The 17,077-nt window shown below is 42.6% G+C and overlaps 1 long non-coding RNA gene across 1 annotated transcript; it reads right to left on the minus strand.

Annotated features, from left to right (window-relative positions):
* Positions 1-802: 802 nt before the first annotated feature.
* On the minus strand, positions 803-4,441 carry LOC123729230 (uncharacterized). Its single transcript, XR_006760950.2, has 3 exons — positions 2,922-4,441; positions 2,373-2,500; positions 803-2,232 (listed from the first exon to the last, which is right to left on the minus strand). It is a non-coding gene; the product is annotated as an uncharacterized LOC123729230 (long non-coding RNA).
* Positions 4,442-17,077: the final 12,636 nt, after the last annotated feature.

A 17,077-nucleotide genomic window follows, 5' to 3' on the forward strand; every position in this document is an offset into this window, starting at 1 on the left:
TTACGAGCCAATGTAAAATGGGGTTTTTGGATATAAATATGAACTTTATCGAGCAAAACATACATGTATTGTGTAACATGAAGTCCTTTGAGTGCCATCTGATGAAGATCATAAAAGGTTAGTGCTTAATTTTAGCTGTATTTCTGTTTTTTGTGACGCCTGTCCATGCTTGGAAAATGGCTGTGTGGCTTTTATTTTTTAGGCACTGTCCTAACATAATCTACTGTTTTGCTTTCGCCGTAAAGCCTTTTTGAAATCGGACAATGTGATTCGATTAAGGAGAATTGTATCTTTGTACAGGAGTACTGCACACTGAAGAATGTTAACTTCTTTCTGTGTGGCTTCGTAGTGCACCAAGATGCCCCGTGGTTAGGATCCTCTCCAGATGGCATCACATTTGATCCCAGTGTGAGACCACACTTTGGACTCTTAGAGGTCAAGTGCCCAAATGTACCAAGTTATGTTGACTGCTCTTACCTGAAGATATGGAATGAAGAGCTGAAGTTGAAGAGATCTCATGCTTACTACTGGCAGGTGCAAAGGTCAAATCTTTCTCACAGGTTGTAGCTGGTGTGACTTTTGTAATCTGTGCACAGGAGGATATCCTAATGTTGAAAGGATATATAAAGATCTACAGGTTTCAAAAACTATAAGAGAGAAGGTTGACCACTTTTATTTTTACCACTACCTGCAGAAGTGTCTTATCTCGCACCTGAATGGATCCCCTGCATGGGTGCCAAGTTTAGTGGTATCATGAAAATAAGTATTGATGTTATTGTGAAGAAAACTACAGTATAATAGATTTGTTAAAAAAATGTATTTCAGCAAATGTTCAACAGCTCAGTTAATCAATTACACATCTCTAACATTGTATTCAATCTTGCATTCTGGCTATTCTGTGTTTACTTGATTTCTTTCCCCCACCCCTAAACTCATTGCCTAATTAAAAACAATACAAGCTCCACACAAACTGATATTCACTGCAACACAAATGATTAATACATGTCAAAGATAAACAAATTATTATTTTGCTGCTAGCAAATAAACACATGTACATTTACACTGGCTTGGCCCATGCTATGAGCAAAGGTTCATTTTGATAGTCGACCAACAGGCACGCCACTGCAAATAATTGGTTGATGCTGCATGAGATGGTCAGGGGGATGACTGTCAAACAACTTATGCTCCTTTACTCTGCGGCTCATTCTTTCACCATGCACTCTCAGCTTGGCAATGGATTGTGTCTCCCTAACCTCATGCGCTGGCATCTGTGTGCGTCTTCAAAGGCTGGCCTGTTGACTTTGCACGGAACAATGTCATTTATGAAAAAGCCCTTATCTACCACACGGCCATCGCTCATCCATATATTTATATGTACGTATTCTTATTCATCCCTTTACATTTGTGTGAATAAGTTAGTTGTTGTGAATTTGTTAGATTACTTGTTAGATATTACTTGTCACGCCCTGGCCATAGAGGGGGTTTTGTTCTTTATTTTGGTTAGGCCAGGGTGTGACTAGGGTGGGCGTTCTATGTTCCTTTTTCTATCTTTTGTTTGTGTAGCTGCCTGTGAGCAGCCCAGAACGTCACGCTTCGTTTTTGTCTGTATTGTTTTGGTGAGTTTCATATTTATTAAACATATGGAACTCTAAGTACGCTGTGCCTTGGTCTACTCCTTTAGACGATTGTGACATTACTGCACTGTCGGAACTAGAAGCACAAGCATTTCACTACACTCGCATTAACATGTGTGTACTGTATGTGACCAATAACATTTGATTTAATTAAATTTTTAATGGCCATGTCAGGGGTGAGTAAGGAAATTATTCCAGACTGCTTGAAGATCTCCTTGTCACTCACAGATCCAGCATACAACGATGACACAAGTGACAGCTCCATGTGGTGACATTCCCAACATGCCCTTAAAGGTACAGTGTGTCTTGTAGGAAGAAAATGCCTCACTCTGCAGTAGTAGTGAAGATGGTGTCTGGCAGCGGAGTTCAGTGCAGTCGATCACTACCTGGGTGTCTGGATAGTCCTTGAACTCAGGTGGGCTTTGATGGTTTCCTTGGGGACCCATATCCGTGTTGATCCAAGCAGACAGTAGAGGAAGTTGGCCCAAGAGATCACTGTCGATTGGTGGAGACTGAACCGATGGGCCAAATCCTTCTGCTTCAGACCCAGCGACAGATGAGTCATAAACAAGAAGAACTCGTCGATTGATGGCAGTGTCTGAACATAAAGAAAAAACGTTTTACTACAATTTAGTCCTTAAATTCGGTCCATAACACAAAGTAAACATTGTTTAACAATTACAGTAAGATCAAATAATATTCTCTTAAGTACTGTATTTAATGAAGTTGTCCCCTTACTGGTTTTCTTCAAGTAACACTTGTTTCAGATGGATTGGTGCTTGTGACTCTTATTAACTTGGTCTCTGCTGCCCGCTCAATCAAGTGCCAGAAGGCCATCAGGTGGGTGTAGCTTGCAAATCTAAAGACTGACCCAGAGTATTTGAATACCAAAAAAGCTCATTAGTATTATTGCCCATCTTCTCTAAGCATCAAGTAGCACTAGACATGACCTAGCTGCTATTGTAGCCTGTTTTTCTTGTTACTGCAATTTGTACTGTAATTCACAGCATTGAATTTGTTTCCAAAATTTTTACCTGGGAAGTGGACAAGACCCAAATCTTATTTGCAACAACGACCTGGGAGCATTTTTGGGGCTTAACTGAAAACTAATGTATTGACAATATACATTCAATGTGCCTACTTATGCTAGACTAGTTTTACATGTATTATTTTACCTTTATTTAACTAGGCAATTCAGTTAAGAACAAATTGTTATTTACAATGACGGCCTACCAGAGAACAGTGGGTTAACTGCGTTGTTCAGGGGCAGAACGACAGATTTTTTACCTTGTCAGCTCGGGGATTCGATCCAGCAACCTTCCGGTTACTGGCTGTCAAACAGTGGGTGCAGCTGGTGCATGGAAGTCAGGCGCAGGAGAGCAGAGATGAGTGGACAAAGCACTTTACTGAGGCAATTATTTGAACAGAACGCAACCGCGTCACAAAAACAAATGCCCAAAGAACAAGTGAGGCAGCACAAAGTACAACAACCAAGTACAAAATACCGACTGCCACAAAGCACGGGTACAAAACGAAACCCGGCGCAAACCAGCCGGAAGCGTGCCAACCTGACAATAAACAATTTCACACACAGACATGGGGGGGAACAGAGGGTTAAATACATGACAAGTAATGAGGGAAATGTAAACCAGGTGTGTGGGAAAACAAGACAAAACAAATGGAAAATGAAAGGTGGATCGGCGATGGCTAGAAGACCGGTGACGTCGACCGCCGAACGCCGCCCGAACAAGGAGAGGAACTGACTTCGACAGAAGTCGTGACACTGGCCCAACACTCTAACCACTAGACTATTTGCCACCCCTAAATAACAATGAACATGTTCTTCGGAATAATAATAATAGTATAATAATAGTAAATAATAAACAATAGTAATGCTGGATAATAATAAATCATTACTGTGTGTAAAAACGTATATCCTCGTCAGAACCAGCAAATCGCTGTAGACCAAAGCCGTGTTGGGCGAACGGTTTCTCCAACTTAGCTCAAAGCCCCTCAATTTCTTTTATATGCTCATGCTTTGCCATTAAAGACATGTCCAGGGCTGTGGGTTCAGGGACTGCACAGTAATCATGTGTCTGGACTGGATCAAGAGACGGCACAGTCCATAGGAAGCACACCTTGTACTTCGTCCTCCTCAGTCGGGGCAGGAGGTTTCAGTCTTCTTTCCCAAACACCAGGTCTCTTTTCAATGTGCCAGTTCCACGGGAAGACTGTAGGAACAACACCTCTTTTTAGGTATTGTCTTTTTCCCTCAACAAAGTCACTCTCGATGAAATGTGTACTACACACCTTGGTGTGTTTGGTGACCGTAAATTTGTCACAACATACTGCCACCAACCACCCTTTTCTGAGTTCTACATCGACCGGGAAACTATGGAAGCTCATAATACCATTACATTTTGAAGAAACTGAACACAGAGGCACTGCTCATTAGCACCTCCTTCGCGGGGCTGTAATTTAAACGTAGTCATTGCGAAATATTTCAGTCAGAAATGCATCGACGACAGTTATTGTGCTAGTAAGCTAATGATAAAAACAAGTCAGCAACCCGGTAGGAAGTAAAATAGAGTGTGGGAGGCAGTATATGCATAGAGCCTATTCTGGTTCAGCTGACTGAGTTTTCTGTATGAGGTGAGTTAGTGTGACAGCAGTGGTCTAGCCCAAGTTGGGCCCAGGAGCACAATACACATGTACCAGGATGGGGTACTTCTCTCTGTGTTTTTCTCTTTCCAATAAACAACAAATACAACACATTGGCTGTATACATTCAACCCGACGAGAAAGCTTTACAGGTATTGCACTGTATTGAGTCATCTGAAATTCAACATCTGAATTTGAACCAAATTTGAACTGTTATTTTACCCTTACTAAATGTATCCCTCTTCTCCTTTCATCCTCCCCCTTCCCCATTTTTCTACAGTTCCTTCCTCTTAAAATGGCCCACTAAGCCCTCCATCACCTGCTCCATGCATTCACCCCCCAACCCACCGGTGAGGTACTGAATGATGCTATAGGCTACATGATCAGTTCCTGCATGTAGGCCTATAGATGAACATAGGCCATAGTAATATATGGAAAGAAAAAACGGTCTAGATTTATTCGTAGGCATATATCTCTCCTTTTCCATTTTAGGCTAGTAACATTTGCGGATTATATCACTTTTCCTCTCTTTGTTGTCTCTTGGCATTTTGTACTGCTTCAAAATTTTATGGGCCTCAACTCCACTTCCCTTTCGCCCATCTAGTAGAGACAGACTGCCCTCTATAGTGACAACATTTAGTAGTCTACTATCGATTGCAGTCGGGCACTGCGAGAAGGCGCTCACATCAGAGACCCCACATGACTGGCTTGATGGAGAGGACCGTTTTAACTAAATATAGGCAATGTGTGGAAGAAGAATTGTGAAATAACGTATTTAAAGGAAGAAGAGGAAAATGTGTGTGTGAGAAAGCAATACCTTGACGTTTTAATAAACAGCGGTTATAGGCCATCACACATTTAATCGACATGGGATTAACTAACCACGGAAAATGATGCAAATGGACGATAAACAATTGAGTTCAAAGTAAGATCCTGGTAGCATGTCATTACCCCGACTCCAGCTGACTAACTTCCCGGAGGCTCTGCATACCTCTCCCAGATGGTTTGAGTAAGTGGGTGGGTAGGCCTATGCGTGTATTTAAGAACTGGATTTGTTTGTTGCACAATTCCCCAAAATGGAGTTTAGACGAACAAATCGAGATAGGAATGTTGGTTCAATCTGATTTTATTTGCTAGGCCTATTTTTTTCTAATTCATCTCAATTTTACCATTGGGCAGGTCACACTTGGATCTATTGCCAACCCGGTAAAATGTTGTGACCAGGACTATGTAGCTCTCATAGATTTGTGCGTTTAATCCGGTTCACTGTTCTCTGACCCAACCTTCACCCCGGACCAGAGCTCCATCGGTATGCCTACAGACCCAGACCCCAAAAAGGAGATCAAGAGGCTGCGACCCAAGGTAGGCTACCGTCTTATCGGTGTTTACATGATAGCCAGTCATATAGTCACGCTCAAAAACGTACTTCTATATTGCTAGTAGTCCAGCTTCTTACTCGTGATAGTCATGCTCATTTTATGGATATCTGTAGCCTATGTTATAATTTTTATGTTGACATTATGAATTGCATTTGAGGATATGAGTAAATCTAGGTAGTTCAAGGCAGAGTTCAAAGTTGGGTGTTGCTCTTGGACAGATGTAGGTTACACCTGAACTGACTCACTGTCTGTGTTGCCAGGTTAAGTAAACATTTCTAGTCCAATGACCACTCAAAACCCGCCCACAAGGGCTGAAAAATAGCCCAAATTTGTTTTCCAGCAGCAAGAGAGGAGTTCTCACATTTATCCAATAGGTATCTTCATAATGACAATCTAAATACTTATGGTCAATTTGCTTTACCTTGTTCTTTGCATTTCTCCCTTTCCCTTTCATCCCACCAAATTATTTAATCTGAACTATAGAAGTGATTCATAGTGAATGGTTAAGAGGTATGTTTTTTTCAGAAAACATTCTTCTGAAATGCTGTTAACACAATGTTAATCATTGTGAAATAGTGTTAATACAAGTCCGATTGCTCTAAAATAATCGTATTCCTTTAAAACGGCAGTATACAAATCTAAAAGCCCCAACAGTTTCCTTTTTGGTTTCTTTTATATCATAATAAATGTCAATTAATGTGTGTTTGCAGCCTGATGTGCCATCCTCTCTTTGGAGCACGATGGAAAGAAAAGCGAGAGGAGATCCATCATGAGTCCAGTACATCAAGATAGTGTATTCTACTATTAATCAATCAATCAGTCAATCACTACTATACTTTGATAGTCTGTCATGGATTTAGAGATAAGTACTCACCAAAACAGCAGTGCTGGTTTGATAGTAGCCCTCCATAGAGGATGGGCTACTAAACTGTGATCCCCACACAAGTTGCTGCTGCCATTCCCCATATGTTGCTCTACAGAGAGTAGAACAACAGACTGAGAGATAATGAGGGATGAGTTTGAGAAACAGGGGTAATGAGACTTTACAGATGACTGAAGAAAGTGTCTCTGTGTGTAGACAGAGAAATAACGCTTATAAAAGTTGCTCACCCTGCTTTTTTCTTGTGTTCAGCAAACTCCCTGCCCGTATCCAGAGCACTATCCTCCTGCTGTGAACTGCCACTCTGTCTGTTCCTCTTTGTTCCACTGATCCAAACTATTCACATCAAATGTAACTATTTACAGTCTGTTTCCTCTCTTCTTTTAGATAAGAGGGTTGTCCCCGTTTACCTCAGCCTGTTGTGCTGAGTAGATGTCAGCGGTGAACAATGAGAGCATCCTTGCTGACGTTCCTTTGCATGTGGGCTCAGACTCTCTTGATGTTCTCAAGGCATCTTTCCTGCATTCTGTTTCTCAGCTTGTTTTTTTTAATCAATGCCATCTGGGAAAAGGCACGTTCAACAGCAGCATTGCTGAATGGCAAAGAAAGCATGGAGAGAGCAAAATGTCCAAGTTCCTGTAAATCTTTCTCCCCAGCAGCATCAGTGTGTCTAACCTAACCTCTAGCCTAACCCTTCTATTTTACTGCCTTCTTTGTTGGTCTATTATTGAGTGTTCGTCACTCCACTGTTGGTCAGCCTTTCCAGGATCTCCTTTTTGAAGAGAGGGAAGAAGGAGAGTGCATCTAGATGTGGCTTGACGCCATTGAGCACAATGCTCAGGATGAGAGAGACTCGAGTGCCTCCAGTTGTTTGACGTTATCCCGGAAGTCTCTTCTTGATCTCCCTTATCAGAACAACCATGTGGTCTATGCACTGGGTTTTCATGTCCTGTACCATTTCTGGGTCTATTCCTCTGGTGGAACTGAACTCCGAAGTCCACAGCCTCGAGCGGCAGGCGATGCTCATCTGTTAAGTCTAATTCCATGAGTTCACTCCAGGTGTGGTATTCTTGTTGCGTCATGACTCACTCCACAAGAGGGCAGTAGAAGGTCATTAGATCAGATATTAGTTTTCCTGGATTGGCTGAATCGAGCTGGAAAAGTTTGTTGATCCTGTGCAACGCTCCCACGATTGGACGCAGAAACTTCAGGTACACAAGGTTGGCTGGGTCAGTGGTAATGAGACTTTACAGGTAAAGTAGCTCTGCAGCACAGTTTCTCTCATTGTCTTTGGTGATCTGAAAGTGCAGTTTCAGCTCATCATACATTGACGGTACCTGATTGACGCAATCACTGATTGCAAGCCATCTGGTGTCAGAGTTGCAATATCTTCAGAGGGCTTCACTAACATTGATGGTGGTATACATGTCTTCATATTCCGAGAGTCGCTGGGTGGCATTGGAGAACCATGTATATGTCTGTGACACCATACAGTGCATTCGGAAGGTATTCAGACCCCTTGACTTTTTCCACATTTTGTTAGGTTAGACTTATTCTAAAATGATGAGGAAAAACATTAATTTAATCCAATCTACATACAGTACCCCATAACGACAAAGCAAAAACAGGTTTTTAGAAATGTTAGCAAATTTATAAAACAGAAATACCTTATGTAAATAAGTATTCAGACCCTTTGCTATGATCAATCAATGAAATGTATTTATAAAGCCCTTTTTACATCAGCCGATGTCACAAAGTGCTGTAAATAAAACCCCAAACGGCAAGCAGTGCAGATGTAGAATCACGGTGGCTAGGAAAAACTCCTTAGAAAGGCCAGAACCTAGGAAGAAACCTAGAGAGGAACCAGGCTATGAGGGGTGGCCAGTCCTCTTCTGGCTGTGCTGGTGGAGATTATAACAGTACCTGGCCAAGATGTTCAAACATTCATAGATGACCTGCAGGGTCAGATAATAATAATCACAGTGGTTGTAGAGGGTGCAACAGGTCAGCACCTCAGGAGTAAATGTCAGTTGGCTTTTCATAGTCGGTCATTCAGAGTTAGAGACAGCAGGTGCGGTAGAGAGAGAGAGTCCAAAACAGCGGGTCCGGGACAAGGTAGCACGTCCAGTGAACAGGTCAGGGTTCCATAGCTGCAGGCAGAACAGTTGAAACTGGAGCAGCAGCATGAAGAGGTGGACTGGGGACAGCAAGGAGTCATCAGGCCAGGTAGTCCTGAGGCATGGTCCTAGGGCTCAGGTCCTCAGAGAGCAGAGAGGGAGAAAGAGAGAAAAAAGAGAGAGAATTTGAGGGGGCATATTTAAATTCACACAGAACACCGGATGAGACAGGAGAAATACTCAAGATATAACAGACTGACCCTAGCCCCCCGACACACAAACTATTGCAGCATAAATACTGGAGGCTGAGACAGGAGCGGACGGAAGACACTGTGGCCCTGTCCGACGATATCCCCAGCAGGGCCAAACAGGCAGGATGTAACCGCACCCACTTTGCCAAAGCACAGCCCCCACACCACTAGAGGAATACCTTCAACCACCAACTTACCATCCTGAGACAAGGCCGAGTATAGCCCACGAAGATCTCCTCTATGGCACAAACCCGAGGGGGGCGCCAACCTGGACAGGAAGATCACGTCAGTGACTCAACCCACTCAAGTCACGCATGGAAGAGCACCAGTAAGCCAGTGACTCAGCGCCTGTAATAGGGTTAGAGGCAGAGAATCCCAGTGAAGAGAGGGGAACCGGCCAGGCAGACAGCAAGGGTGGTTTGTCGCTCCTGTGCCTTTCGGTTCACCTTCACACCCCTGGGCCAGACTACACTCAATCCTAGGACCTACTGAAGAGATGAGTCTTCAATAAAGACTTAAAGGTTGAGACCGAGTCTGCGTCTCTCACATGGATAGGCAGACCATTCCATAAAATTGGAGCTCTATAGGAGAAAGCCCTGCCTCCAGCTGTTTGCTTAGAGCTTCTAGGGACAGTAAGGAGGCCTGCGTTTAAGGAAGCCAGTGTAGAGGCTAGCACTGGAGTAATATGATCTTATTTTTTGGTTCTAGTCAAGATTCTAGCAGCCGTGTTTAGCACTAACTAAAGTGTATTTAGTGCTTTATCCGGGTAGCCAGAAAGTAGAGCATTGCAGTAGTCTAATCTAGAAGTGACAAAAGCATGGATACATTTTTCTGCATCATTTTTGGACAGAACGTTTCTGATTTTTGCAATGTTATGAAGATGGAAAAAAACCTGTCCTTGAAATATTCTTTATATGTTCGTCAAAAGAGAGATCAGGGTCCAGAGTAACGCCGAGGTCCTTCACAGCTTTATTTAAGATGACTGTACAACCATATGAGACTCAAAATTGCATTTATGAGCACTGCATTTATGAGCACTGTGCATTTTGTTTTGTGGATATTGATTCCTTTCTTTGCAATGTCTTCAACAACACATCTCAGGTGATCTACAGTTGCAATGCTGGAGTGGCATGCAATATGTGCAGCCATCTGTAACTCTGATCGTTTAACTGTGTTATTCTCTCTTACAAATATATACTGAACAAAAATATAAACGCAACATGTGAAGTGTTGGTCCCATGTTTCATGAGGTGAAATAAAAGATCCCAGAACTTGTTCATACGCACAAAAAGCTTATTTCTCTCATTTTCTGGACAATTTTGTTTATATCCCTGTTGGTGAGCATTTCTCCTTTGCCAATATAATCCATCCACATGACAGGTGTGGCATATCAAGAAGCTGATTAAACAGTGTGATCATTACACAGGTGCACCTTGTGCTGGGGACAATAAAAGGACATTCTAAAATGTGCAGTTTTGTCACACAACACAATACCACAGATGTCTGTGGAAAGTTTCTTGCTAGTAATTTAGTTTTGAGGGAGCGTGCAATTGGCATGCTGACTGCAGGAACATCCACCAGAGCTGTTGCCAGGGAATTGAATGTTCATTTCTCTATCATTAGCTGTCTCCAACGTCGTTTTAGAGAATTTGGCAGTACGTCCAACCGACCTCACAACTGCAGACCACGTGTAACCACGCCAGTCCAGGACCTCCACATCCGGCTTCTTCATCATCTGAGACAGCCACTTGGACCGCTGATGAAACTGAGGAGGACATTCTTTCTGGAATAAAGCCCTTTTATGGGGAAAAACTCATTCTGATTGGCTGGGTCTGGCTCCCCAGTAGGTGGGCCTTGCTCCCAAGTGGGTGGGCCTATGCCCTCCCAGGCCCACCCATGGCCCACCCCTGCCAGTAGTGAAATCCATAGATTATTAAAGCATAATGAATTTATTTATTTGCATGATTTAATTATATGAACTGTAACTCAGTAAAATAGTTGAAATTGTTGCGTTTATATGTTTGTTCAGTATAGTTCCTGTGTCAAACAATGGTCTTGCATAAAAAAAAATGGTGCAGCATTTCTCTTGTTTCTCCGTTTGTGCATGAGAAATAAGATCGGCGTCGTGGACACACATTTCTGATTTGCAATGCCTACAGTAAGCTTTTGTCATCTCCTGGGATGCACTTAATCCATTCCGTTAAACCTGTTCTCTTTCCCAGTCTTTGCAATATTTTCTCCCATATTTTGCCCAATTTACCTGGCATTCGGACAGTAGAATCATGTCTAGCCAGCAAACTAGCGTGTGAAATCTGTTCTTCTGGCCTCACCTCTGCGCCACTGCGCATCGCCCTCTCTCTCTCATCTGACTTCAGCTTTCTGGCCAATGTTAGCTAGCTAGCTGCATAACCAGAGAGAAAGCACATTGTTCGACTCCCTCTGAAACTGTTGGATTATTCATGATCAGTTTCTCTCCCTTGCTGTGTTGGCTGTAATGATTGGTAGGACTCGGGGTGGTTAGGTTGCAAAGAATGAGACCAAGAATACTTTTGAGGGAGAAGTATGTAGCTATCTAGCGCTGTCCGTTGTTAAATTTCACATCACCTGTCATGATGTGACTCAGCTGCTCAACAGTACAACACACACATACACACCCCTCCCTTCCAATGACTGTATATGAAGCTCCCTCCCTGCCACTCACTCACTCAGCAACAGCCTCACTGCCTGATAGTTAGCAGCAGATCACAGTCAAATTAATAGATAATAAAAAAAGATTCATGCGATGGCAGCCGCAGCCCTTACAAAAAAAGATAGCCGTTTTGAAACTGCAGTAAAAGTGCAGTAACTACAGTCGACGGTGGTATTTTGGACGCAGTAATTGTAGAATAACTGCAGTGTACTGCCTTTATACCGCACTCTAAACTGCAAAATTACTGCAGTAAAAAAAAAACGTTATTTTAGACGCAGTATTTGCAGCATACTGCAGTTATACTGCACAGTATTTACAGCATACTGAAGTTATACTGCACTCTGACCCCAATCTTTTTTCGTAAGGTATTTAGAATGGCCCGAAACCCGCAACATTTTCACCCACGACATAGTTTTCAATGTATCCCAATTTGCTAGAAAACCGCGAACATGGCAACGCTGCTCACTGTCAGGTGTGGTCGAGTTCTGAGGAAGATAAATTGATCTGCTGGAGCATGTTCAGAGAGGAGATGGAACTGACAGAATGGAGCATGTTGAGAGAAAAGAAAGAGAACTTACAGACTCTGAGTCTGAGCCAAACAGCTGGGCAGGATATCTCTAAAAGCAGAACAGAGATGGAATGACGAGATAACAACCTGTATGATGCAGTTTAAGTCATTAACATTGCCTTGTCATCATCCAGTCAACTGTTATGTGGAAATTCGTGTTGTATTGGTTTCACATTCCCTCAGACTAAACGGCAACATGTGCTGTGGGGTAAACTGTAGTCTTGAACTCTGCCCCTTGTCTCTCTCTCTCTGCAGGAGATCAGTACCAATGCTGTGTTTGTGGAGGACACGACGTGTACCACCGATATCTGCCAGGGCCAGCTGGGTAAGTGTCTGTGTGTGTATGTTTTAAACATCATAGGATGGGGTATCATTTCAGTAACATGTAGACACTTAAATCCAACTCACAGTTTTCCTGTATAACCAGATTGCTCTCACTTCTCCACACCTATTCTCCTGGGGATGGGCTTGAGAGATCATGGTTCTTTCCTCTACATGGACACACAGGGCAGCTGTTTGCTGTTAGAGAGGAGTGTGTGTGTGTACAGGCATGTTTGTGAAAGAGAGAGTGTGTGGGAAATCTACAGTTTCCTCAATTCTCAGGAAATTATTAGATATTAAAAGCAGGGGAGAGAAGGGTAAATTGAGCCATTTTCAGCATCACCATTATTTATTTAATTTAATTAGGCAAGTCAGTTAAGAACAAATTCTTATTTACAATGACGGCCAAACCCGGATGACTCTGGGCCAATTGTGCGCCACCCCTATGGGACTCCCAATCACGGCCGGTTGTGATACATCCTCGATGTCAAGGGAAATATAGTATTCTTTCTAACAAAGATATCTACATATATTTCAGGATGTTGTGTATCCCTGGATATAATCAGAATTCATATAAACATAACAGTTTTGAAAACATAGCTTGTCCAAAAAAGGGGTCTCTTTCCACAACTTATTCCGGGTATGGGGTAAGTTGAGCATAGGGACAGGGTCAGTTGAGCCGCCTTGGGGTAAGTGGGTGTTGGTGTCCTGTGACAGTGGGTGATGGTGCTGGTAGGTCAAAGTTTTTAATTCATCAAATAAAATGTTGTCAGCAGGTGTTATAGTGGGTGCAACGAAATGTGTTACAAGCTCCTAGCATTGCATTAAAATTGTCAAACAAGTACGCAACTAATAATAAAAAAACTACAAAATATCTAGGAATATATAGATAAAGATATCCCCTGATACTGACCCTTTTCGCCCAGTGTTGGAGTCAACATGGGCCAGCATCTCTGTAGAACACTTTCGACACGGAGAATCCATGCCCTACGAATTCAGGCTGTTCTGAAAACTCAATATTAGGAAGGTGTTCCTAATCTTGGTACACTCAGTGTATTTTAAGATGTCAATGCCAAACTTAACATGGTTCATCATGGTATTGTTGTTGATGACCCTAAAAAGTTTCAAGCTGACAGGCCATAATGAAGTATATTTACAAAGGATTTAAATGGACACGCAAAATCAGATTTCCTGATTTATCAGTAACTCAGGCTCTGCCAGCTGGCGATCACCATAATTGCCTGCAGTTGATGGCTTATAAAGGCTTCCTGGCAGAGCAATGCCCTTGACCTGATTGGTGCTGCTACCTGGGGATGGAGTGTGGAAGTGACAACCTGGTAGTGTGTTGCCTAACTGTTTGCTAAAACTAACCTAAACCCCATATCATAACAATAGCTAACATGCATATTGCCTCTCTTTCTTTTTCTAATAGGTGACTGTTGGCTTCTGGCTGCCCTGTCCTGCCTTACCATGCACCCCAATCTCTTTGTCAAAGTGGTACCACCTAATCAGAGCCTGACAGAATCCTATGCTGGCATCTTCCACTTCATGGTAAGACGTGGGGAGAGTTCATGAGCTTGCTGTGTACATGTGTTCTGCATACTCACTTTTTGTGAATGCAATGAGAATGTCCCTTACTATCTTATTAGAGTAGCAGGTCTTGTAAAAGAGCAAGAGAAGCAAAGGTAGGACTGAAAATAGTAGTAGAGATGGAGAGGTGGAATTAAGGAGTCCTCAAGGGAACAAAGGGAATGAGAGAACAGAGGAGTGTGTTATCGTGTGTATGACAGAGAGTGTGTGTTATGGGAGGAGGTGGTGTAACTAGATCAGGGTTCCTCAACTGGCGTCTGTCCCGTGGGCCGAATTTGGCCAGTGGGTGATTTGTATTTTTTTTATAGTTGGACATAAAAGACTCTAGCAAGACTCTACAGCAAGGTCATGAACCCTCCCCACGTCTTACCATGAAGTGGAAGATGCCAGCATAGGATTCTGTCAGGCTCTGATTAGGTGTCCCTTGGCGTTTTTCCTATTTTGTTGCATTACAACCTGTAATTTGAATCGACTTTATTTGGATTTCATGTAATGGACATACACAAAATAGTCCAAATTGGTGAAGTGAAATGAAAAAAAGTACTTGTTGCAAACAAATTCTAATCGGAAAGTAGTGCGTGCATATGTATTCACCCCCTTTGCTATGAGGCCCCTAAATAAGTTCTGGTGTAACCAATTACCTTCAGAAGTGACATAATTAGTTAGATTGTACATAGGTGGACTTTATTTAAGTGTCACATGATCTGTCACATGATCTCAGTATATATACACATCTGTTCTGAAAAGCCCCAGAGTCTGCACCACCACTAAGCAAGGGGCACCACCACTAAGCAAGGGGCACCACCACTAAGCAAGGGGCACCACCACTAAGCAAGGGGCACCACCACTAAGCAAGGGGCACCACAACTAAGCAAGCGGCACCATGAAGACCAAGGAGCTCTCCAAACAGGTTAGGGACAAAGTTGTGGAGAAGTACAGATCAGGGTTGGGTTATAAAAAAAAATCACAAACTTTGAACATCCGACAGAACACCATTAAATCCATTATTAAAAAATGGAAAGAATATGGCACCACAACAAACCTGCCAAGAGAGAGCTGCCCACCAAAACTCATGGACCAGGCAAGGAGGGCATTAATCAGAGAGGCAACAAAGAGACCAAAGATAACCCTGAAGGAGCTGCAAAGCTCCACAGCGGAGATTGGAGTATCTGCCCATAGGGCCACTTTAAGCAGTACACTCCACAGAGCTGAGCTTTACGGAAGAGTGGCCAGAAAAAAGCCATTGCTTAAAGAAAAAAATGGTGTTTGCCAAAAGGCATGTGGGAGACTCCGCAAACATACTGAAGAAGGTACTCTGGTCAGATGAGACTAAAATTGAGCTTTTTGCCCATCAAGGAAAACGCTATGTCTGGCGCAAACCCAACACCTCTCATCACCCCAAGAACACCATCCCCACAGTGAAGCATGGAGGTGGCAATATCATGCTGTGGGGATGTTTTTCATCGGCAGGGACTAGGAAACTGGTCAGAATTGAAGGAATGATGTATGGTGCTAAATACAAGGAAATTCTTGAGGGAAATCTGTTTGTCTTCCAGAGATTTGAGACTGTTATGGAGGTTCACCTTCCAGCAGGACAATGACCCTAAGCATACTGCTAAAGCAACACTCAAGTGGTTTAAGGGGAAACATTTAAATGTCTTGGAATGGCCTAGTCAAAGCCCAGACCTCAATCCAATTGAGAATCTGTGGTATGACTTAAAGATTGCTGTACACCAGCAGAACCCATCCAACTTGAAGGAGCTGGAGCAGTTTTGCCTTGAAGAATGGGCAAAAATCCCAGTGGCTAGATGTGCCAAGCTTATAGAGACATACCCCAAGAGACCTACAGCTGTAATTGCTGCAAAAGGTGGCTCTACAAAGTATTTACTTTGGGGAGGTGAATAGTTATTCACGCTCAAGTTTTCTGTTTTTTTGTATTATTTCTTGTTTGTTTCACAATAAAAAATATTTAGCATCTTCAAAGTGGTAGGCGTGTTGTGTAAATCAAATGAAAAATCTATTTTAATTCCAGGTTGTAACTCATAATCATGTAGTAATAATGTTTGTCAAGCTAAAACATTAAAACCTCATCCAGATCGTGAGTTATGGCTTAGTGGTTTTCTCTGGTGAAGTATGTGTGGCATGACTTAACGCGTTGGACAGAAGGAAGGGGGGATACATACAAGTAGACCTGGAGGGGTTATGTTGGGAGCGTAGTCCAGACTTGTAGGTAGCTACTACCCTGGGACACATGTATTCACGCACACACACAGCCCAGTGTTTTTCTCCAGCTGATCCCCTTATTGCCATGAGGGCCTTTAATCTAGACCTCACAGCGTCTCTCTCTCTCTCTCTCTCTCTCTCTCTCTCTCTCTCCCCCTCCCTCCCTTTCCCCCAAATAAAATGTTATTGGTCACATGTGCCGAATACAACAGGTGTAGACTTTCCAGTGAAATGCTTACTTACTAGCCCAAATATAAGACAAATATTTCAACAACAAAAAATTGAAATAATAACACAATAACAAGGCTATATACAAGGGGTAGCAAGTCAATGTGCAGGGGGTACGAGATACTGAAGTTTAGTTGAGGTAATACAGTATGTACATGTGGGTAGGGTTAAGTGACTAGGCAATCAGCAAATAGTAACACAGAAAATAGTAATACAATAAAAATAATAACGAGGCTATAGACAGAGTACCAGTACCGAGTCAATATGCAGGAGGTAGTTGAGGTAATACAGTATGTACATGTGGGTAAGGGTAAAAGTGACTAAGATATATAATAAACAGAGTAGCAGCAGCGTATGTAAAGTGTGAGTTTGTGTGTGTGGCATCAATATGCATGTGTGTGTGTTTTCTGTGTATGTGTTTTCTGTGTGTGTGTGTTGGAGTGTCAGTGTAGTATTTATGAGTGTGTGGGTAGAGTATAGTGAGTGTGCATAGAGCCAGTGCAAGGGAGTTATTGCAAAACAATTAATAATAAATC

Source organism: Salmo salar, chromosome 20, assembly GCF_965601325.2.
Source record: "Salmo salar chromosome 20, fSalSal1, whole genome shotgun sequence".
Taxonomy (NCBI): domain Eukaryota; kingdom Metazoa; phylum Chordata; class Actinopteri; order Salmoniformes; family Salmonidae; genus Salmo; species Salmo salar.